At 46.4% G+C, this 24,614-nt stretch overlaps 1 protein-coding gene across 1 annotated transcript in view; it reads left to right on the top strand.

Annotated features, from left to right (window-relative positions):
* Positions 1–24,614, top strand: part of LOC144105326 (uncharacterized) — a 263,954-nt gene that overhangs the window by 84,162 nt on the left and 155,178 nt on the right. The window contains exon 2 of the mRNA XM_077638461.1: positions 14,864–14,955. The gene's annotated coding sequence lies outside the window, so the exon portion shown is untranslated. The remainder of the gene's footprint in view (positions 1–14,863; positions 14,956–24,614) is intronic.

The raw sequence follows: 24,614 nt of genomic DNA, 5'->3' as shown, positions 1-24,614 counted from the left end.
TTCCCGGCAAGACCAGTCAGTCCCCAGAGGGTCTGTTGGCCAAAACCAGAAAGCGGAAGTTGCTAACCTTCTGCTTTTCTAATCTTTTCAGGAGTCCGTGCCAGTTGTGTGTCTGTTTAGAGACAGAAACGCGGTCTAATTGCGTGCAGTCGGCTGCAAAGGCCTATAGAAAGGGAAGGCACAGAAAACGTAGTCATTTAAATATCTACGTGGGCTTGGTGAAGAGCTTGATCGTAACAGATAGGCGACTCATGGAGTGAGACACATAATGTGGGCTGCTTCTTTCTATTTTACTTTATGGATCTTAGGTGCGATAAATAGCACAGTTTTATTTTTTTCTCGAAGCTCCTCTATTGCGGCGAGGAGCCATTGTAATGCTCTGCGGTTTCCGCAACAAATATTCGGTGGCTTCACTATGGTTCGCATACGTCTGAAGTTAATGTGCCATAGTATAAAGCACCAAACATGCAAGAAAATTCTAAGAAACCGCACTTTTTGAACTGGTTCCTCAGTGTGTATTCTTGCAGCAGCTTCTCCGTGATGCGATGTCATGTGGAGCGGGGTGCGGAACTGCTCTGAGCGTGGAATATTCGATTTTTAAAGCTGACCATCATTACTCTGCTTCTGGAAGATTTACTCAATAACTATGTAAGGAACGAAAACTATTTGCCTTGTGTCCATCAGGATCTTCGAACAGCTGCATGCAACTGCAGGGAAGTATACTAGAGTAAGTTCAGGATACAAGTGAATAACAAGCAAGGTCCTCGAGACATTGCTACCGGTGCCAATTTTTAAGTCTTCTCCAGAAAACCAACTTTAGAAACACATTATTTGCTCACTGTCCCCTTGGTGCGCCGAGCTCTGTTGATTGGTCGAGCTGCTCCCACATGACACCTCATTCGTGGAGGAGGAGAAAGAACTTTCACTTAAAAAATGGTAGCAAGCCGCCATTCTGCTCGGGTGGTGTCCTTAGTCAAAGATTCTGAAGGCTGTCGCTATCCTGCGCGCCCAGTCAATCAGCGGTTACTGCTCATGTGGGTCTCTGCTAGACAGAGCAGCCTCCTAAGAGAAGAGAGTGAGGCGGAGAATGGGTGTTTGGTGGACAGGGGCATTGCCATTAGGGAGTGCAAGAGTATGGGTGCAGGCCTGCTGCATGTTGGACAGCATCCACAATATTGTGTGGTAAAGAAGCGGTGTTCGTGGTAGAGGTTTGGAAAAGTGTGTCTGAAGCTGGCGCCAGTTATGGTGTCCGCTCTGTTGAGTAACTTGTGTGTTTATTGCGAAGGGGAGGGGGGATTGCTCTTCTCTTGTGTGTGCAGTGTTCAAGGATGAGTGTGCATGATAAAAGTTGTGTCGGTGGTGTTCTAACTTCGTTCTCTTCTTCGCCTGTAAATCGCTGGGCAGATGTCTTGGGCTCTCGCCCTGGTACCGGGCGGGTCAGGTCTCGGGCGAGCGCGCGGGCGTGCTCGTTACCACGAAGGGAAGCGTGGTCTGGTGTGCAGACGATTCGAATGAGGGGAAGTGTACCCGTGGAACACTTTTGGAGGATGCGTCATACCTGTTCCCATAATAGGTCTCAAGCTTACGCCCTGCATACCTCTTATCAGTCGGTTATGACAATCTGGATTTTGAGTCATTGGAAAAGTGTGATGCCTAGCGCAGAACAATCTCAAATGATAAAAGAACTGCATGTGCAAGCTTAATACGTCCTCAAGAACATCATGCAATCCTCGGGTGGGTTACCTAGATTTTAGAAATTTAGCTCAGTTAGAGATAGGAACAATTTCTTCCGTGGTCATGCTTTATCGCATGGTACTCGCGAAAAGAAGATGGCGCTTAACTAAGATTGCTATAAATCGAACTAGACGATCCATTTACCATCTTGCGCCTTCTTAAGCAAATACTGAGGAAAAATAGAAGTTGGCTTGTAACTATACGTGACTGCGTTCCAGTGACAAAGATATGACTTGTGTTTGAAACGAAACATTTAAAGCAAAGATAAGGTCTAGAACAGAATACTACTGCAATTGCCACGGCTGGCCATTTTTGCAAGAAAACTGCATTGATGCCATGATTTTTCGCGCAGGTCGCTGAGGCTAGGCTAAATCGCACTGAACTTGTAAAGCTCCAGTCACTCCATTCTGAAATTTCATTTCGTCACCAATAATTGCATCTCTTGGTGGCGGTAGATATCAGCGTAGCCACAATGACCAGAAAGAAACATTAATGAGATAAAAATTGCCCTGAAGTTCTTGTTAGTCTCTTTTAAACACCTCAATCCATCAAAAAAAAGATTCGCCGGCCGAGTTATTTGATTGGTCGGTGCGCGTATACTTTTCCATAATAACACCATGTGCGCCTTTGCAGCCAAAGACACCCGATATGCAGCCAGCCACAGTAAAAGCCTCGAGGTTAATTGCCGACCTCGTGTTGTTTTTAACTGTGGCCGAAAGAGCAGCGCTTGGCGTTTTTATATATCCTGTTCATCGAAATCTGGGTGCTTTGGGCACAAAGCGAGCCCACAAAATTTCCTTTGCTAACAGAAGGCCGTGTCGCCACATCAGTGCGACGACTGAATGCTAGGTGATCATTCACAGTTTGAAACACACTGCCAGCATGGCTGTCAGGACTTACGATAGGAGAGAGGGAGTAAAAACGCTATTAATTTTAATTACAGCTAGTCAAAACAAGTCTGGCACAGAAACAAAACATCAAACGCAGAACACTTACGGCTAAAAATGTGAATACACTGCTACAATAAACTGCCTAGCTCATTGAGAGCAAAATAGACTGTAATATATTTAAGCTCTTTGTAGAAAAGTAGTACTAAGTAAGGAATGTTTTAGCTGATTAAAGCCCGGCGTAGTGGAAACAATGTGGTTTATGGTTTATGGGGGTTTAACGTCCCAAAGCGACTCAGGCTATGAGAGACGCCGTAGTGAAGGGCTCCGGAAATTTCGACCACCTGTGGTTCTTTAACGTGCACTTACATCGCACAGTACGCGGGCCTCTAGAATTTTGCCTCCATCGAAATTAGACCGCCGCGGCCGGGACCGAACCCGCGTCTTTCGGGTCAGCAGCCGAGCGCCATAACCACTAAGGCACCGCGGCGGGCTGGAAACAAAGTCGAAACAAAATTGAGAAGGACGCAATGAAAGTAGAAAGAGGGAGAATTTAAAACACTCGTTTCTTTCTGCCTCAAGCAGGTGTTTCGACATCAAATCGAGAAGTTTGTATTTACCTACCGCTGCGTGTCATTACATTATAAAGAATTTCCGACTATAAAATCGCTTCTGATTACATCTTCAAGCGGTAAATTCTACTATTTGGTGATGTGCTTAATTCTGCAGTTTCACAGAAATATGATGTCAAACACTGTACATAATTAAACGAATGATGTTCTATGCAAAGAACACTTTGCCTACGGTCTCACATGCACGGTGATCGGAAGGTATAGTAAGAACACGTTCTTGCAATCAAGGGGGTAGAGAAATTGTAGCAAAAACGAATTCCTTCCAATACAACTCAGCCAACAGTAATGTGTTGCAAAGCGAGAACAGAAAATTAAGCCGCACACGATCAAAGGCATTCGCAGAGTCAATTTGAAGCATTGCCAGTAGTTCCCTAGAGTTGCTGCAAAACTGTTGAACTGCTCGGCCAATATGTAGGCTGGTTTGAATGGAACGTTCCCTCGAATCACGTCTGGTGAGGTGCAAACACAATCGATGTTGCAAACTGTAGCCGATCGTCAGGACTTCTGCAAACATCCTATAGGCCACATTAGACAGCGCAATGATCCTATAGCCCTCTACACACTGCAATTTTGCTTCATCAGTGCTCTTTGTTATTAATAAAATGTTACTTTTTAAACCTTTTGCGGCAGAACTCATCTATTCAGACTGATCTTAAGTAGAATCGGTCTCAAGAGGGGCGTAAAGGCTTTGTAAATTCCTCCAGGAAGACCATCAGGTCTAGGTGTCTTTTAAAGTTACAACTGATCAATTCTAGTTCTGCTAAAGAGCCACTTATTGCCCAGCACTCATCTTCACATAGGGGCTTAACAAGCAAAATGAAAGGCGCCACAGGCTCAGGATCTGAGTCTTGGGAGGAAGCGGTAAAGATAGACTCGCAGTATTCCTCGAATTCCGATAATATTAAATCTGTGCTAGTCAGCAAGGCACTGCCAATGTAAAATGCTGACATTCGCTTGCCAACTGCATGAAGGCGCTCATCAATCAAAGCCTGACGAGGCAGTTCCTTAGAGTGAAAGGCGATATTGGTGCGAGCCCAAATACGGGCAGCCCTGTAGCGTTACGCGTCAAACTACTTGAAGGGGGCACTTCACACCAGCGATTACCTCCCTGTGCAAACTAGGAATGTCAAATTCAACATCAGAAAAGGTTTGAGGGTTTATTCCGTAACTGCTTCTCTTCAGCTTTTCTAAAGTAGGACTTAACCAAACCGATTTCAATTGCTATGCTTCGCACCTCATGCTTAAATATCTCCCAAGTTACACGTAAATGCATTCCCCTTGGGAAACAGGACAGGGAGGCTTAATTTACGCGTGCTCTAAAATCCTCATCGCCAATCAGCATAGCGTTGAGCTTCCAAAGAGCCCAACGAGGTTGGAACTTAGGACGGCTGTATTCGCAATTAGGCACGGAAACCATGTTGTGATGAGAGACCCTGGCGTTACGCAACACGTGATGCGTCTGGTAAGAAAAACCCAAGATATGGAGATCCAGTCCGGACGGGCATGCAGATTTTCTAGAATACGTGTCTAGGAGTAGAACGTCGGCCCAGTTAGCCCAGTGTCTAGCAAATACATCACTGTAGCCTATCACGCTTCGTGGTAAACTACGATACACTCTATCGCTCTGCATTGCACGTCGTCGCCTTCGTCAACTAATACAAAGTAATATCGTCAGTGGGGCTGACGACAAAAATCATGAAGCAACCATAAACACATTCTTTCCGTCTACTCGATTTAACTACGTTAAAATTCTAACACTTTTTTTAATCCTCGCCTACTTGATTTCCAACGATGAAGGCAAAATGTAATGTCCCCGTGTATTGTGTGTTGTAGCCGCACGTTAAATAATCCCAGTAATAAAACTCAATTCGGAACTCTGCACCACGACGTTCCTCATAGCCCATGTCGCTTTTGTGCATTACACCCCTCGTACTCTTTCACGTCATTAAACAATTACACTGGCTTTACGCAACACGAGATGCGTCGGGTAAGGAAAACCCAAGATATGGAGATCCGGCTCAGACGGGCCATTAAACGAGTACAGGTCACATTTTATACTCTAGGCTTCCTGATGACATTGCCTTGCTGAGTCACTCAGGAGGTGAACTGCAAATCATGATCAATGAGTTAGACAGGCAGAGCAGATCGATGGGTCTAAAAATTAACATGCAGAAAACCAAGGTAATGTTCAACAGCCTAGCAAGGGAACAACAGTTCACAATTGGCAGCGAGAGCCCAGAAATTGTGACGGAATACGTTTACTTAGGGCAGGTAGCGACAGCTGATCCGGATCATGAGAGGAAGATAACTAGAAGGATAAGAATGGGGTGGAGCGCATATGGCAAATTCTCGCAGATCATGAGTGGCAATTTACCAATTTCCCTCAAGAGGAAAGTGTACAACAGCATAATCTTACCGGTACTCACCTACGGAGCAGAAACGTGGAGGCTAACGAAAAGAGTTCAGCTTAAGTTAAGGACAACGCATCGAGCCATGGAAAGAAAAATGATAGGTGCAACGTTAAGAGATCGGAAGCGGGCAGAGTGGGTGAGGGAACAAACACGGGTTAATGACATCCTAGTCGAAATCAAGAGAAAGAAATGGGCTTGGGCAGGGCATGTAATGCGAAGGCAAGATAACCGCTGGTCCTTAAGGGTAACGGAATGGGTTCCAAGAGAAAGTAAGCGTAGCAGGGGGCGACAGAAGGTTAGGTGGGCGGATGAGATTAAGAAGTTTGCAGCCAAAGGATGGATGCAGCTGGCAAAGGATAGGGTTAATTGGAGAGACATGGGAGAGGCCTTTGCCCTGCAGTGGGTGTAGTAAGGCTGATGATGATGATGATGACTCTAGGCACACGCGCGTTTCATTAAGTAATGCGACTGAAAAGGGGCTTCATCTTTCGCAGTCAGGCACATCACGTATCATCTATTACCGACCATGCGCATAAAATTCAAACAACTTTTGCCCGCACAAAGTAATTAGTCCTCGCTCTAAGGAAGAGGAACGCTTTACCAGATAGCATTGTGGCTATTAACGAATCATCTTTCCGTTCATCGTTACTAACATTTCTGAAATCAGGCGCAGCATTGCAGTCTGTTTGAACTTTCCACCTTGTACCAGTGCTTTCCCTTGTACGTGTACATATTATTTTTTATTATTGCTCACCGTACCATGCCCAAGATGAATAACACCGACCCCATTTGATAATTAACGCTTGTTCTTTCATTCTTTTCTTCCCTTAATTTGTATTATATATGAAGTGAACGCTTGTGTATTTTTGTTATTTTCTCTCCTCCCCTCCCACGTAATGCCCAGGTAGGCCCTTGAGATACAAAAATAAATAAATACATAGAAGGTTCAGAAAGGCCGATTCAGATTATGGCAACAATACACTTTGTGCGCGGTCCTTTCTACAAGCTTCTGGCGAGAGGCCGCGAAATATATATTAAAAAAATCACGTGACTGCGTTCTTGCGCTACCTTATTTTACCGCCCTCGACGGTTTTCAACGAAAACATCCTGAGCGCTGACCGCGTCAAAATGAGGGCTCGAAGCTGCGGCCAGCATCGGCCTGAAACTGCGTCAGCACCTTCGTCGGGAACACGTAAAGCGTGCGCCGCCGCTCTGATAACCGAGTTAAAACTTTAAGGACAGCGAAAGCCTATTTCGACGAAGGTTTCATTGTTTCATCGCAAAGGAAAAAAAAGAACGTTTAACCCACGTAGAGAAAAGTAGCATTCTTTCTTTGCTGACCATGGAAGTGAGTGGTGGCCGCTCACTTTGGCATGGTCAGGTTTCTTGATATCTTGTCTGAAAATTTGGTTCAGGGTGCAGCTATAGAGTAACGCTGCAGCGAAGTGGCGTGTCTTTTTTATTTAATATTTCACGTGCTTTTTTTAGACTCAGGAAAAAAGAGTTGCGCTGCTACAACAAACATCATATGTCTGTGAGTCCGTGTACATTTTGAAGAATTGTGCTTGTATCAAAAATAAATATAAGACATTTTACTTAATTATTTTTGAATAGCAAAGAAAAGAGACACAACAAAATAAAATATCCTCTGAGTTGTGCCACACTGTTTCACGCGCTATGTTGCCTTTTTCAATCGTCTGCGGCGGACCAATTTTCTTCAAAAGCATTGGCTCCGAAAGAAAAAGAAATAATGAACCAAATAACGAAAGAGGAAATAAAGAAAGCCTTAGGACCAATGCAAAGCGGAAAAGCAGCTGTTGAGGATCAGGTAACAGCAGACCTGTTGAAAGATGGAGCAGAGATACTGCTAGAAAATCTAGCCGCCCTGTATACGCAATGCCTTATAATCTTAATAATCCTAATATAATCTTAATTCATCAGAAAGGAGATGCCAAGGATCTGAAAAATTACAGATCGATCAGCTTATTATCCGTTGCCTACATTGTATTTACTAAGGTAATTGCTAATAGAGTCAGGGCAGCCTTAGACTTTAATCAAACAAATGATCAGGCAGGCTTTCGTAAAGGATATTCCCGAATAGATCATATTCACACTATCAATCAGATGATAGAGAAATGCGCAGAATATAACGAACCTATATATATAGCCTTCATTGATTATGAGAAAGCATTTGAGTCAGTGGAAACCTCAGCAGTCATACAGGCATTGCGGGATAAAGGTGTAGATGAGCCTTATGTCAAACTACTGGAAGATATATATAGGAACTGTACAGCTACCATAGTCCTCCATAAAGTCAGCAATAAAATTCCAATAAAGAAAGGCGTCAGGCAAGGGGGCACAATCTCGGCAATGCTATTCCCCGCCTGTTTACAGGAGGTATTCCGAGGCCTGAATTGGGAACAGTTGGGAATAAAAGTAGATGGAGAATACCTAAATAATCTGCGATTCGCTGATGACATTGCCTTGCTGAGTCACTCAGGAGATGAAATGAAAATAATGATCAATGAGTTAGATAGACAGAGCAGTACGGTGGGTCTAAAAATTAACATGCAGAAAACCAAAGTCATGTTCAGCAGTCTAGCAAGAGAACAGCTGCTCATAATTGGCAATGAGATGCTGGAAGTTTTAAAGGCATTCGTCTACTTAGGGCAGGTAGTGACAGCTGATCCGGATAATGAGGAGAAAATAACTAGAAGGATAAGAATTGGGTGGAGCGCATATGGCAGGTTCTCTCAGATCATGAATAGCAGGTTACCAATATCCCTCAAGAGAAAAGTGTACAACAGCTGTATCTTGCCGGTATTCACCTGCGTAGCATAAACGTGGAGACTAACAGAAAGGGTTCAGCTTAAGTCAAGGACAACACAGCGAGCCATGGGAAGAAATATGATAACTGTAACGTTAAAAGACCGGAAGCGGGCAGAGAGAGTGAGGGAAAAAACGCGGGTTATTGACATCCTAGCAGAAATCAAGAGGAATAAATGGGCTTGGGCAGGGCATGTACTGCGAATGCAAGATTACTGCTGGTTCGTAAGTGTAATGGAGTGGATTCCAAGAGAAGGCAAGCGTAGCAGGGTGCGGCAGAAGGCTAGGTGGGCGGATGAGGTGAAGTTTGCGGGGATAGGGTGGCTCAGCTGGCAAAGGACAGGGTTAAATTAAATGATATGGGAGAGTCCTTTGTCCTGCAGTGGTTGTAGTCAGACTGATCATTATGATGATGATGATGGCTTGCAACACCCTGTATGCGTATATGCACAGGAAAAAGAGCATTTATGTCAACATACTCCTTCATTCAGGCGCTTTAGAATTTCACGACACAAAAGAAGACACAGCTGGTAACAACGAACCATGGACTGCTTTCTAAGATGCTTCCGAACCTTGGAAAGCCTAGTTGCATCAGCTACATAAGAGTAGCAACAATTACGATAAAAAAATTGCCCACTGATCTTGCGCAACTGATCAGGCGCCACAGATATAACAGAGCGCCTTTGAGTGTATAATATCTAATTGCTGGTGCGAACTACTGCTTCAATTTCTATGCCAAGATCTCGTCGTTCACAATGCATGGTAGTCTGTACAGTGAAATGGCACAGTGCTGAATTGGCACGTTTGGTCCGCCCCTGTCCGTAAATGTACGCAACAATACTGCTCAGGAAGTTTCAAGACATATCTTTGGGGACGCTCAATCCATCGTAAGAGTGGAATGCGATAGAATTTGATTTCACATTTGTGTTAATTGCAAGTATTAATGCGAGTATACGAATGGAATACGAGTATTAATTCCTTCTCCTGTTTACCCCAATGGTTCGGCATGCTTACGATCTTCGCATTCAATGATCGTGAGGCTTTGCATCGGCCTTGTATTCTGGAGGCAGCCATTGATAATAGCTCCAGGAGAACATAAAGGGCAGACCTCAGACTTCCGGCAGTCGCCTGGTTGATCGACAAAACAACCTACGCTTCCGACATTGCAGTAGTGTGTCGCAAACACGTGCGCATGCACAGAGCTACAAAAAACGGGGCGCAGCTAGGAAGCCATAAGCCGCCGCGTCTCGGAATATTCGGCTCTCTAATCCGGCTTTATGGACGGCGCTGCGACGTGCCTCGCGGCTTCGCCGGCTTCCAGCTCGCCGACGCCTCTGGCCGGATCCCCGCTAAGCAAAACAGGCCGGCGCAGTTTGGCCGCGGGCGCTATGTACTCCGTACAGCAGCGCAAGCACCACTGGTGCACATGCACTACTTAATGCTTCCGGAGTCTGCCGAGCCAATGATGAAGTTTTGTGGACAGCGTCGCCCTGCTCAGTGTTGCCAGACACGTATGTGTAAACTTTTTTTGGAGACTGTCCTCACCGCACTCTAATGTCTGTAGTTCTTGTGGTTGGACGCCGATGTAAAGGTCTGGCAATATGGAGTCGGGCGTGTGATGAACATTTTGCTGTCACTTAATTTTCTTACGACAGAAAACCAAACCATACGGACAAAGAAATGCGATCATTTCTTTTAGGCACGCTATTTCATTTTTTCACCTAATATCTGAGGAAGCCTTTCATATGCGCATCAGTGGCGATCAGTGCATTAGTCAGACTTCCGTCCGCTTCTCTGATAGGGAGTATCTGTTCCTAACCAAATCATTGGGATTCACGGGGTAACCTGTGGTGTTCATGACGTTTGTTTGTTTTTGTTCTTGTTGGTTTCGCTATTTATTCGAGCATTGTCTATAATAAACCTTCAGTTGTGAGTAGCGCTCGTCTTTGTTTGTCTCGCTTGCCCTCGTTTTTCCGCGCCAAATTCTTCAGCTTACCTATAGCGTAGTTAAGCTTTTGCTTCAGAAAGGCGCCGGTGTGCTATGCGATGTCAATGCACGTTAAATATCCCCAGGTGGTCGAAATTATTCCGCAGCCCCCACTAGGGCACCTCTTTTTTCCTTTGTTCTTTCACGCCCTTCTTTATCCCTTCCTTTACGGCGCAGTTCAGATGTCCGCCCATATATCAGACAGATACTGCGCCATTTCCTTTCTCCCAAAAAAACGATAATTTTTATTGGACATGAGAATTAGATCCAATGTGGACAAAAGATAACCTATAGTCTCATAGGACAACAGAGTAGATTCCAAGAAAAGGCGAAATTAGCGGGAGGTGCCAGTGAGTCAGGCGGGCTTATAAAATGGAGTTTGCTGGAATCGGGTGGTTTCCGCTGTGACACAGCAGGTTCTTTGAAAACAAATGGTGAATTCCTATGTTTTGCTGTCGAAGTAGCTTGACTGATGATGAGGATGGTGATTATGATGCTTTATTGATGCAGACCTGATGTTCGGAGATCTGACGGGCTATCCTTGAAAGGCTGAAATTCACTTCGAAACAAAATAAAGAAAAATATATAGGATGACACTAACGGACACATAAAGAAACTATCACGTATCCTAGGCCTCTGACTTTGTCAAAAGTAACCGAGCAGCGGGGTTCCGCTTCTTAGCGTTGTAGTGGAGCGGGCACGGCGTCCCTGCAAACCGAAATGCGTGGACAGGTGAGAACGAACGGTCCTCTTACCTCACCCAGATTTCCAGCTTAAGAGCTGCCACAAGTGCGCTAAGAAACGACACCTCGTTGCTCGGTTACTTTTGACAAAGATGGTACATCGAGGATCGTTGGGGAAAGCTCATAATGCCTGTTTTGGTCTGCGCGACTTAATGGGCCAGTCTATTCAGGTCATGAGGGACGCTATAGTGAGGGCTGAAGATAATTTCGCCCACCTGGGGTTCTTTAACGTGCTCTGATATCGCGCAGTGCACGGCTTTCTAGCATTTCGCCTCATCGAGACGCGACCGCCGTGGCCGGAAATGAACCCTCGTCTTTCGGCTCAGCAGCTTTTAATGTCAGTTAGTGCATTTTAACTACTCTACGAAGGACTGCAGGTTCAGATCAAGTTCCGGACAAGTTTTTTGGCCCGGAGCCGTGCCGTCTTCATGCTGCAAGAGGTTTTCTGAGAAGAATACTTAGTTGCCCCTGGCCGCCTTTTGAAACTTCTTGAAAACCTCTTGGAGACTGAGTTGCATGCAATACCTTATATATGATTTTCTCCTGCATATTGTAAAGCAGCGAATGCGTATAATAAGAAACGTTTACAGAGGAATCGGTGATTTATATCGCGGACAACATTATAAGCCCCGTCCCTCAGTTTTCATTCCAGAGTTCCCATATCCAGAATTTGAGCTGAATTATATTTTTTATTCCTGGAAAACCTACTATAATTCTACCGCAGCCCCGGCGCTCCGCCCCTTTGTCAGCGCAGGTGCAGTAAGACACAGGGCTGAATAACGGCATAAATAAAAAAGAGTTAATGCGCAACAAAACGCACGAGATGGGGCGCTGCGCTAAATATGCTCGACCCATGGGGCCTTGTTCCAGGAATTATTTCTCTCTTCACTACTTTTGCTCACGTAACACTCTGCAGGGTCGGTCGTGCCAACGTTGGCAGCTCTTCGCCAAGAATGCTTAGAATGCGCAAATACAGTCATTTGCATTAAAAAAAATGATAAAGTAGAATTTTGGGAACTCTTTACAGAGGCGTAGAACAAAATCAGTAGAGCGTCATAAAAGTCGTGTTGGTTTGTGTGACGTCAAAGGAAACAAAAATCTATAAGAATTCTCATGCGCATGCGCACATGCCCCTCTCCTTCCGAAGCGAAACGTTGAAAAACATTTAGAACATTTCTGAGAACGCTGTTCGGAGCAAATTTTCTGAGTGGCGCCCCAACAAGCGAATCGAACCTCATGTCACCTGCGCAAAAGGCGGACAAGCACAAGAACACGCAACAAGACGCGACGCAAATTCTGTTGTTCACTACCCTTGTCCGTCGTCGCTTGCGGGTAAAAAAAAATAGCTGTGATCCAACCAGGCTGAACATAGTGAAACGAGCGAAAGCTCTGTTAAGATAAGCACACGCCATATACTCTTAAGCCCCACCTCGATGGACACTTGCGAGGCGTACAAGCGAAGCGTCTTCGCGCCTAGCGCCGCGCCGCGACGGACGTCGAAAGCGGTGCGTATCTCCATGGCCAGGTGCTGGCGCGCTGGTGCTCGCGCACCGCTCGCGCTTCCTAGTGTTCCTGTATACACAGGAACACTAGCGCTGCCGTGTCGTTGCTAATTTGCATGGGCTGAAACCGGCCAAAACTTGGCAGCCACAGCGAGCGGCCGCCTCTCTACCGCAGCAATGAGTAGTTCGTTATTATCTGATTCTGGGGCATCGCCGCAGCCGCAGGTGAACCAAGAAAAAACGAAGAAACGGCGCGAAAGGCCGCAACGGATGTTGGGAGAGCTGCGCTCTCATTGGTGCACGTCGGTCAGAAACCGGCGAGCCCCTTCCGGCGCGTGCGCGTGCGGGCGCAAATATCTGACATTGTCAAATATCTGCGCCCTGCTCGCGCCCCGCTCGCGCCTCGCGCATGCGCAGACCGGTTTTCCAGACGCCCATGCGCGTAGGCGCTTCGCGTGTACGCCTCGGAAATGGCCATTAAGCTGGGGCTTTATGTAACGAACGGCGCGTCACGCGATTTCTAGTAGTTCCGAGAGTGCCGTCGGTTCCGCATACGCAGCTGTGGCGAAACGCAGCGAGTCACGTGATTCGATAGTTGCGAGGCGAGCGAGCGCTGTCGGCTCAACGCGCGCAGTTGTGGCGTGGTGTGGCGAGTCACGTGGGATGACGTAAGAGCCAAGCCATCCCTTCTCATGGTTTGAAGGTCAAGTTTCGTAGCCACATGACCTTCAGCTTTGTAGGGAAGGAGTAGAGCTTTCGCTCTAAAAATACTAAAAAAAATAGGCGGTGGTTTAGCTCTGCCTAAACCTGGAGTGACGCGATAGCTACAGCTGGCCGAGTGGAACTCGCTCAGTTGCATTGGAAAGTCAGTCTTTCGCCGCTGCATTTCTCTGGCCGTTCCTTTTTCATCTTCGTCCCACTTGACAGGGCGCATGCGCACAGCTGTGGCAGCTTGGTTTCGCTGGCACGCCGCGCCGCCGGCAGCAGCAGCTGCACAGCACCACCTGGCTTGTCAACTAACCGCGTGACAAACCACATGATCAGCCACGGTGCCGCCGGCAGCTAGTCTACACCACGTGACCGACCACGTGGCAGCGTGGCTGCGCAGCCACAGCGTTGCGGCGCCGCCACGCTGAAGGCTCGAAATGCTACTGTAATGTAGCTATCGCTGCAAAATAAAATGGCGTTATCTGGCTTAGCACACCACTGCTGAGCCTTTGCTTTGATTGTTTCCGCCTACTTTTTCTCGTTTTTCACTAGATGAAGAGTCAGGCACCTGTCAACTAAGAAGAAAAAAAAGAGGTTTTCAAACTGCTCGAGAAGTATGTACTGCCAGGTGTATTAGCAAATGCTAAGCTGAGATGTTGTCAAGAATCGAAGAAAAATGTAGCGAAGCGATATATTTAGAAGTTCGTCGCCTAAATATGGGATAAAATTTGCCAACTGTAAGCACTGCGCACTAATCATTGAACTCCATGAAGGTTTTGTAAGCAGATACAATACAGTGAAGAAAAATTTCATGCTTTGAAGTATTATCACCACCGATGGCCTATGGAGAAATCTATGTACGGTAGTCGAGGAAATGTCCAAATACCAGGTTGATGACGCCTGAAAGGATCCCGAGCCCTGAAGTCGATTCGAAAATTGCCCACCATTGTGCCAGGTCTAAGTGTGCACCAATTCTCGAGAACATGCTTATCTTATCAAAGTGCAGAGATCATTTGAAAGGAGAAGTAGTATAGGCTTTAGCAGCACTTTACTTCTGCAAATTCTTGTACTGAAGCATCAGATTGAATTTTATTTATTTTTTTGCGCACAGCAATACATTTGTTGTTTTGCTTCTGCACGTACTTTTATGCTCAACTGTGTGGTCTGCTTCTTACCGATCGCGTGCCGATTTTTTTAGCTTAGCCTCCATGTAGCGCTGGCTGGTGCGGCTTGCCGTCTGATTGCCAGCGTGTTGCGCACTGGTTTTCAAAAGTGAAGAATATTTTGCAGGTGTAGGATTTTATCTCTTTAAGCCGCCACTTTCCTCCCACAAATTTACATGATTTTCCTTTCCTCGTTGCACGATCAACCACATCACTCACGGAATGCGTGCAGGTTATTAACGAAGCCACGTCCAATTCTGTTGCTTTCAGGTGGAGTCAGGTCACCTTGGACAAAAGGTTTTTCGAGAATCGTGGAGGCTAGCTTCTTCATTGGTACACTTGGCGTAGGCACTGCACTATAGGTAAGTCGTTTTTATAAAGTTCTCATTTAAACGGACAGAGAACTTCATTCGATTTTTTACTTAATCAAGAACCCTGTTTATTATTTTTTTTTCCTGCGGGGTGGGGGGGGGGGGGGGGTGTTGGAACTGCCTTGGCATTTGTCTGAGAGCGAAACAATTAATTTAAAGCGGACTTAAAAAATTGAATTTTTCCCTCCCATTCGGTTCAACTGGTGATGTCGAAACCGGAAAGGACAGTCAACTTTGGGATTTGAACAATGGTGCATCTTCGCCCCGGGTATCTCCAACAAAAGAAAAAATCGTCTTCACGTGACTAAACTGGTAGTGAAAATCGGCAGTAAGGGTGTCCCTGTATTTCAATACTTGACTTTTTGTGCCCTACTATATCTATTTTAAAAGTAAAATCATTTCTGATATTAGAATGGGGTAATAAATTGACACAGGCTAACATGAATTTCTTCTCACTGTCCCGTTAGGTATTCACATTGTTTATAAGCCCCTCCCTAAGCGAGGGCCATCGCTCATCACGTGACGTAAACGTCAGGCATTCGAGAGGCGACACGGTGACGTAGCTTCCGGTGATGCTTCGGCGGTGGACAGAGATTGCTCTGAATGCACAAACCATTCCCGCTCCACGCGCTCATAGACGGGGTCTGAGGGGTGTTGTTTCTTTTTTTTTCCTTGTGTCTGGGAAGTCCGCAGACCGTGAGCACCGGTATGTCTGCGGCGGCTTCCCTTGTTTTAACTGCCGGCTCGTGGAATGTTCGCGTAGCCTGCATCAGGCATCTAGCCCCTTTTTTGTAGGCAGTGAAAGTTTCTTCGAGCTGTGACGAATGATACTGCTCAGTTTTTGTGGTGTGCTTCGGCGAAAATGACTTTCGCCCTTCAGTAAAACGAGCTTTTGGGCGAGTTGGTTTTATACTTCGGACGTAACTGCAGGCCCAGAATCACATTCAACGTTAGGACCGGTGTTCGCGCAGTGTTTTGATGAGCGCGTAATTGTCTTCCTAATGCCAAAGCGGATATGTCTCAGTTATACCCGTCGTGGCCCTAAATAGGTTGTGAGCCTCCGTTTTTTTTTTATGAGACATTAAATAGCTCATTGTACTTTTTGCAGCGCCTATTTAGTTAAAGAGAAAGGTTCAGACAGACTGTACTAACTGCCTGTCACTCACCAGTTGATAACGATGTCTTGCGCATCGCTCAACTGGCCCAGGTGTAGTTAGCGGTAGTTTAGGATACACAACTTAAAAACCACCTACCCGCATGATTAATTGTTTCACTCCTGCAGATGAAGCAAGCAGACTGGCGGGGCGAAAAGGTTAGAGAAGGAGCATCTGTCGCCGATCACAGGTGCTGGAGAACAGCCGAACAGGGTCAGGTCGTTAAAACGTTTAATGCTGAGCGCTGGCCGGTTAATATGGTGTGGTTAACGACCGCACCCTACCACGCTTTTCGCGGCACAGCCGGCGTATTCTAAGTAAGCGCGTCCTGCGTGTCGACAATTCTCAGCGGATTTCTCGACGCAGAGAACCACGTTAGGATCACTTGCAGCCCTGCAAAGTAATGCCACCCGATCGCTTCAGAATACCATGATGGTGTGGCGATGGCGCGTTACAGATTCGGGCGCAGTTAGAAGACAGCACTTCTTCAACTCACCACAACTGCGCCTACTCACAGGCCGCAAAAGGTCATGTGACCACACCTGACACGTTCTTCACCACGTCTGCTCTTCTAGTTCATATTCTTTAGCGGCTCAGGTCGACCTGAATAGCGTCCAGGCCAATCTATTTAACTTCCTGATTGGCATCGTGCTTGGATGTTATCCAGGTCACATTTCTCTATGATTTCCTTAGGAGAATCCAAAGGCCATCTCAATCCATGATGCAAGATTTACCTAGAAATTACACCGCCTCAAGTATTTCCCCTAGGATTTCCTTAAGCTTCTAGGGACATTTTGAAGGAAGAGAAATCCTCGAGGGCTTGTTGATAAGCTGAACTGGGCCCGAGACATGGCTGAGCATGGCATCTGTTGTTTATCTCAAGAAAGAGTACAAATTGATGATAACAAGGTAACACAGTGACCTGTGTCTGCTTTCTTGACAAAAGCGGAAACGTATACAGGAGCTGGCAGCCATGCTATCAGCTCTGTTTTCAATACGAAAAATTATCGCAGCCAATATGTTTCCACCCGTCCGTCATGTAGGATTCGATGCTATCAACACTTACTCTAATAAAAGAGACCTTGGAAATGCTCCTCCCGTGCAAGGCATTTTTATTAGGGTTATCTGCAAATTTCAGCTTCGTCTTTGAGCTCTACCTCGCCTCTTCTGTTTTACTTTGTCCATGTGTTCCTGAACACAGAACATCAATTTTAGGCACACCCTGGAACCTACATTTTTCAGAAGTGTTGCTTGTTGGGCGAGTTGGTGATCCATGAAAATAGAGCAGCGCGTAACAAAACAGGACACAGAGGAGAGACACAGAACGACACGAGCGCTAACTATCAATGGTTTATTTCTTGCGGTCGCTACGCATAAATACATGAGCCACAACGGGAAACGAAAAACAAAAAAAGATTGATGTCAGCCTTTCGCCGGTTGCCATCTATCTAGATAGATCTAGGTTTTTCCTTCAGCATGCAGAGGCCGTTTACGGCGAGAGAGAGAGTTAACTATAACCAGCGGTTGCTGTGTGAATCCCCCTAATTGTCCGCTGTGGCTCTGCGACAGGACTACGTACGCTACAGCGCGTTTCAAATATGTGAGCACGAGTCTGTAGCCACCCCGACCGACAGCACTGAAGAGACGGGACGCAACCTGTGTTAGCAGTCGCTGCATTCATGGCGCAAAAAGGCTTTCCGGTCGTTCTGCAACTCCAAATCTCTATCGACGGTTGTCCGTGACGACAAGCAGCGGGCGAAGCGAAAGTATTGTGCAGCGCCGTGCGGCGCTTCGACTCGCACTGTTATGCAAAATAGGCCTTTGGGAGCAACACGACCGACGCCAGCATTATCGACGCCCGCTCGCTTTGAAGGGCTCCTGCCGAATTTCCAAGCTTGTTAGTTGAAAGCACGCTAGAGCGAAGTACTCCAGCAGAGTGCGAAGGGTCGTTCGTTTGGTAAGCGTCCTTCAGGAGCACCAGGAAAAAAGAATTTGATCAATGAAAAATGCTTTGAGGCAGACTGCAGCCCTCCGTTCTCTACTGCTTCAGTGCCCTGCTCCTTGGAAGGAGCCGAACGTGTAAGCGCAGTTTTCAGCACGCCGAGCCGTCTTCCTCGACTGCCCGTAACATGGCGGCCGTCGTGTACAAGCCGAAGAAGTTTGGTATTAGTGAGAGACAAGGCTAATTCACGCAAACACCTCCAAGCCGAGAAGTTCTAGGCTACAACCTTGATCGGCGTCGCAATGTAGCTAAGTGCAGCTCATTGAGCTGGTCTTAACGCGTTTCGCAAGCGTCAGCAGTAGATGTGTTAGTAGTTAGGACATAGCAGTTTTGAGCTGCTTGGTTTTACTCAATAAGGGGTGCACAGCGTCCGCGAAAAGCGGAAAAAGGACAGGGACAGAAGATAAACGGTGACAAGTAAGGTCTACTTCACACGCTGCGAAACACGAGATGGCAGACACGAAATGAGTTTATACAGTTACGGGTTATATCAGTGTCACTTGTTAGCGTTTTTCGTGCGTCCTGGTTCTCGTGTTACGCATCCCCCACACTTAACATCCTTCGGCATAGCGGTGGCTGCTTATGCACGCATGCGCCAAGAAACGCTTCTTTTCCGTGACTCGCGGCGAAAGAAGAGCGTCCATACCTGGATCCACAAAGCGCGATCGGTCTTCACTCATGCGCGTGATCACACCGCTTTTTTATGGAGCTGCTCGGTTCGTTACCCTCTGCGAATAATGAAAGCTGCAGCGGCGGTGAAATGTCGTTAACGGAGCTATTCTCTTGGAAAAGGTTCTTTAATGAGTACTAATATTGTTCATCTCGGCCGTTATTAAATTCCAGATTAAATCGCAAATTAACAAGAAGCTGTGGTTTACAGACGACTGCTCGTTGTCCAGCAAATATTATAGTGAAAGCAATGCGTTAGTTAGTTTGTGTTGACAGGCTGCATGGTGTCGACCGGTACGGCCGCGCATACTGAAATCTGTCCCAGCCCACGGTCACATCAACTCGCACGCATTTTGCAGCGGTTAGAATCAAAATAACCATATATATATATATATATATATATATACACGAAAATGTATTTCTCCTCATTCTTCAGACTACCAGAAAAACGTTTGTCTAAGTCTAAACAAATCCCAAAACATTTTGGCCTTTCCTGGATAGATGCTGGAGCGGAGAGCATGGTCTACAATCCACCCGAAGAGGGCCTTTTGTGTGGCCGCACACTCGGTGACCACACACTTCTTCCGACCTCCTCTTGTAGACTTCCCGCTGGATTTTCAAGCTTGTAACTTTGGCAGCGGCTTCTCTGCGTGTTAAGCAGCATTAAGCTGTGAAATACATGGTCATTCGGGGCTTCTTAGAATTCTGTTTTAGCCGTGCGAGTTGCACCATACCCGATTTTTGCTGTTCGCAGTGACGTGATTCTCCACTCCGTCTTGTAGTATCCTCATGTGTCATCTGCATTGAGTCAGAACGAGTCTTCTGTGTGATGAGTTCCTTATTTTCAACAGCACTTTGAACGAGCATGGAAACCTTAAATGTTTGAAGCGGGCATTTCAGGCCCTTGCTTCTTTCGACGGTAAAGTATTTTGATGCTTTCAAGAATTTCAATGAAGCGAAATTGCTCAAAAACATGGGCAAGGGCGCGTTCCCGGCGACCACAGTGAGTGAGGAGAATATCGCCCCTGGGGAAAAAACAGGCGTGAAAGGAGTGAACTGCCGCCTAGGTTTGTAAGTACATTGCAGCTACAAAAAAAATATGGATTCTCGGCCCTGCCGTAAGTGCTGGATGACAGTGTTCGGGTCAGAAAAACTTTGTTACATTCACAGCTCACGCTCTCGTAATGAAAAAAGATTATCCATGCAGAATGGTGATGACAAAGGCTGATGAGGTTTCACAGGAAACGTTAGAGGAATTTCTCGCAAGGAATAGAACCTATTTTTGACAGTTTTATTTTGGAAATAAATATCAGCGGGCAGGACAAGCTTTGACTGACGAAGCGCCCTCGACGATGACGAAACTGCACATAAGTGACTATAAAACATGGTGGCGACTTTTTGATGAATGGCCTTATGTGAAGTGGTACTCGGGGGGGGGGGGGGGGGTATTAATTTCACTTGGCCTGGGGAACACAACACTGCACCGGCTAAAGTATTCAGAAAGAGGATCTTGAAGCAGGCACAGTCCGGAAGGGATCCCCATAAATCATGATGATGCTTCCGCGCACGGCATCAACATAAGCATTCACTTCTGGAATTCATCAGAGGCTTCTGTGGCGCATATAAATATCCCATTTTGCGTCTCTCGATTTAATGAATTCTTTTTTAATTTGTTCATTGTTTCTACATGTAAAATTAGGTGCTCTGGAACATTTCAGCTTGAAGTGCTTCTAGCTCTCATTTTTCGCCACGCTGCGATGGTCGAAAGCACAGCCAGAACTGACTTCGAATTAGTGATCAGAGATGTAGTTGCAGACGACAAAAAAACAAATCTTCCCGTGCAGACCCAGCAGTATTAGGACCAACGCCAGAGAGAGAAAAACAAGGGGAAGAGCTGGCGTGAAGCATTAGAGCGCTGCACATCGCCACGACGATACAGACATTTTAGCTGGCATTTGAAACATGGAACACGCCACTCGCTAAACATGGACGCAGTGACAGTAAATGGCGGATGTTCTCAGGCGCTGGTAGCGACTCCATGTAAGCAGAGATGGCGACTCTTACCACACTTGCAAACGCGAAAGCGCCTAAATCATTACTATCGTATGTTCCCGAGTGGTCAGCCGTAATATTTGGTTAGTTTGTTGAGCTCGGGTATGCTGCAGCAGCCAGTTGATGGGGCTTGAATGTTCCGAGACCAGAAAGCTCTTTCCAGCTCTGCGACGCTATGTGGGTTGGACGTTAGACGACAGCTAAGTGCTCGACTGATGCGCTGTGGTAGCACCGCGACTGGCAGCATTTGATCACCTCCCAAGGATCTCTCCAGGATTGTGCTTTATGGTCCATGCAATCAATGTCACGCCAGAACCCTCTAGGCTCGGAGATTAACCACAAAAAATGTATTCTGTAGTACAGAAACGATGGCACGTGCAGCGCTCATGAGAAACTGCACAGAAGCCAGGGGCCGTACTACGGGACGATCACAAATCCGATCAAATGTTATTGACAGTGACGTCAAGATTACATAACGATAAGACGTTGCCGCTTGACGTAACCAATGTGCCAATTACAGCACTGAGGCGGCCTGAAAGCATTGATTTGCCCGGCGAGGTGCCGGGTGGTAATTTTTCTTATAGGAAGATTTAAGGAAAAAACAGCAATAAATAAGAGATGTTTCATTTTTCCAACAAGCTGTGTTTAAAGTTGAAAAATATTTACGAAAAAAAGGAGTACGAAGTTTTGCTATTAAGTTTGCTGGTCGGTAACATTTGCTGCTTGGGGATGCGCTGCTTTAAGCGAAAACAGCTGATTCCACGTTCCGCGCCTAGTTGTCGCTATTTGTGCGGCCTCTAAAATCAAGGCACTGTGCGGTTGACCTAAGTGCGCTGAAATAATCTGAACGAATGCAATGAAGGCAACGGGTCTGCCGAGAAAACCTGCAAGGAGCGCATGGTACGAATTCGACGAAGACAACCTGTTAACAACACCAGGCCTCGTGTTGTTCGTTTTTTCTTGTGTCCTGTCCAACTCTGCACTATATTCTCTTGCTATGAACCTGTTAAGAAAGAGTCTGTGTTGTTCGGCGCTTACGATCGATGACAAGGGTGTCCAAGGGTGAAGTGTTGTAGTATGTGATTTGTAGTTGTCTGTTTCTTTTCCAACGGGAAACAGTCTGCTTCTCGAGTCGAAAAAGGCATCGAAAGAGCTCGTCCGGCATGTCAACCGCGTTTTCGCGCGCCCCCCTTCGACGTACGCTGCCGCCATTTTCGATCACAAACGATACGGTCAAATTGACCGCCTAGAAGCGGTCATAGAAACAATTAGTTTGCGTCGCCATAATTAGGTGCGCAGTGTCATCATCTGCCACATCCGTGAAGTTAATCTGCAGCCGCCAATGACGCAAAAACGCAATATGGCCGCCGCCCACCGGCGGCCAACAGGAACGGGACTAATTGATCCGTTTTTGACACGTTTATGATTTGATCGTTCCGTAATACGGCCCCAGGAAGCGTGAGCATGACCCAACGCTTGTTGCGCGCATGCGACTGTTGCGAGCTCGTCGCATCCACGCTTTCGTTGGTAACTGGCGCATTTATACGATTACTTTCCTTCTTTATTACTTCGACCCTCAAGGTATATGTAAATAAATAAATAAATAAATAAATACTTTCTTTTCAAGTTTACCTTTCCAGCCGCGTATGCAAGGCTTCCGACTGACCTCCGCCAGCCAGAATCCGGGGGCACAACCCTTTGCCCGACTTTGAGTACGCCTAAGCTTAGCAGGCGTCGTCCTGCTGGGACCGGAGGGAGGCGCTATTTATACCCCCGCTCCCGGCAATTCTGTGCAGCGCAGGAAGAGGCTGAGGCGCACATAACTCAGGCCTCTCGCATGGCTCCCACGCCATGTTGACAGCATAGCCTTTGAATAGACTTTATATTATTTTTCTACGTTCAGCGCCTCTGCACAGGTCTACAGTTAGAACAAACTCTATATCTAGAATGTAACAACTCCAGCGACCTACAGCGCGCAGCGACGTTTCGGCGGTCGAGTGCTGCAGCAAAGTCTTTTTACCTTCAAAGAAAGTCAAAACAGTCCACCACCACAACGGAGCTTGCAACTACTGAGGTGCAGAGTAGCGCCTCTACAACCGCCTCGCTTGAGACGTCCTTTGCAAAGGCTGTTCTCGGCGTCATCGTCCTTGGCTGTATTCCACGCCCAGTATCTCCGGCCAGTGCCAGCTCTGAATCATCCCAGGGGTCTCAGCGCACAGGTGAGCAGGTAATGGAGGCTGGCCGGGCTTGATCTTGTCGGCAGCGGCCCTGGCAGCCGGCGGTAAAGCGAGACTAGTTGCCGCAAGATGTAGTTTGTTCTGGTTTCATCAGTTACCATGCAGCAGTGTATGACTCGCCTGATAAGGTGCGTTTGTGGGCTACCCACAATATGGCACAATGTTAGTACGGCATGAAGGTGAACTAATTACGCGTCGACGCAGAGGGGCCCGAAATACTCTACAGCACTAAAGCATCCCTACTGAAAAATGTATATAGGTTTGAACGGGGTCAGCAAATAGGATTACGGCACATTTGATTTGGCTTTATAGGATGGACGTCCCAAACCGGCTCAGTCTATGAGGGACGCCGTAGGGGAGGGCTCCGGATAATATCGACCACCTGGGGTTCTTAACGGGCACTAACAATGCACAGTACACGAAATTTTCACAATTTTGCTCCATCGAAGTGCCACCGTAGTGGGCCGGTTCTAACCCATGACTTGCATGCACGACTTGTGTGATGTAAGTGCACGGTAATTAACCACGGGTAATGGTAGTTATACGGAGCCCCCACCAAGGAGTCACTCAATGGCTGAATCGCTTTGGAAGCTTCATCCTATAATGTTAAACGATATGTGCCATAATCCTATTTGTCTCCTATACAAACCTGTACACACTTTTCAGTAGCGATGAAACACGAGATAATTAAGCAACGGGGGGGGGGGGGGGTCTTTTTCAGCAAGACAGCGCAAATGAAGGCGTAAGAGCCTTTTGTCTGGCAAAACTTGCGTTTTTACGTGTTTTTTTTTTTTCAGATTCTATTTCTTGAGCTCTGTAATGGAATGTGTATGATATGCCAGGTGGAGCAGTCCGGACCTCTTCAATTTCAACAACAATATGAGGATTATTAAGGCGCATGTTTCTTTAAACAAGAGTTTTACTGATTTGTATATCGCAATCGCTTTGAACTATGCGTGCCAGCCAAATGGTCAGTCGTAGACTTTGGAACAGTGAAAGCCTTCTGGCCGTACCGCTGGAATGTTATAATTATCCTAGCTACCAATAACCACCTATTTTGTTTACTTAGAACGTAACAATGTTAGGATAAGATTTTCTTTACTCTTATTTTTGTTTCTGAGTAGTTTTTGCTTGTGCGCGAGCAAGTCGCCAGGCAAACAATAATTAGTGCTCAATGAGCGTAATAAAATAGGCAAATGCTTAAAAAGCTCAAGAAAGTTTGGTTTCTACGTTCTGGCCTCAAGTCTTTCGAACTTATTCCAACTTATGTTTTCAATAACGAGTTGCGCAGACATAAAAGACGAACACAGGACATTTACATCGTATTTACTGTGTTCGTCCTCTACATCTGCGCAACTCGTTCTCAACAATATCTAGCTTATGCCATTCAGAGAACCAATACATGAAGCAGCATTTCGCAAGTCGTAGCAATCTTGGAAGAGCTTTCGTGTCAGACATGAAAATACAAAAAAAACGCTCGGAAAACTGCACTTGTAGCGGCACTGACTATCAGTAGAATGTCGAGAGCACGTATAT

Source organism: Amblyomma americanum, chromosome 9 (assembly GCF_052857255.1).
Source record: "Amblyomma americanum isolate KBUSLIRL-KWMA chromosome 9, ASM5285725v1, whole genome shotgun sequence".
Classification (NCBI taxonomy): domain Eukaryota; kingdom Metazoa; phylum Arthropoda; class Arachnida; order Ixodida; family Ixodidae; genus Amblyomma; species Amblyomma americanum.
This window is presented reverse-complemented; position numbering and strand designations above follow the sequence as displayed.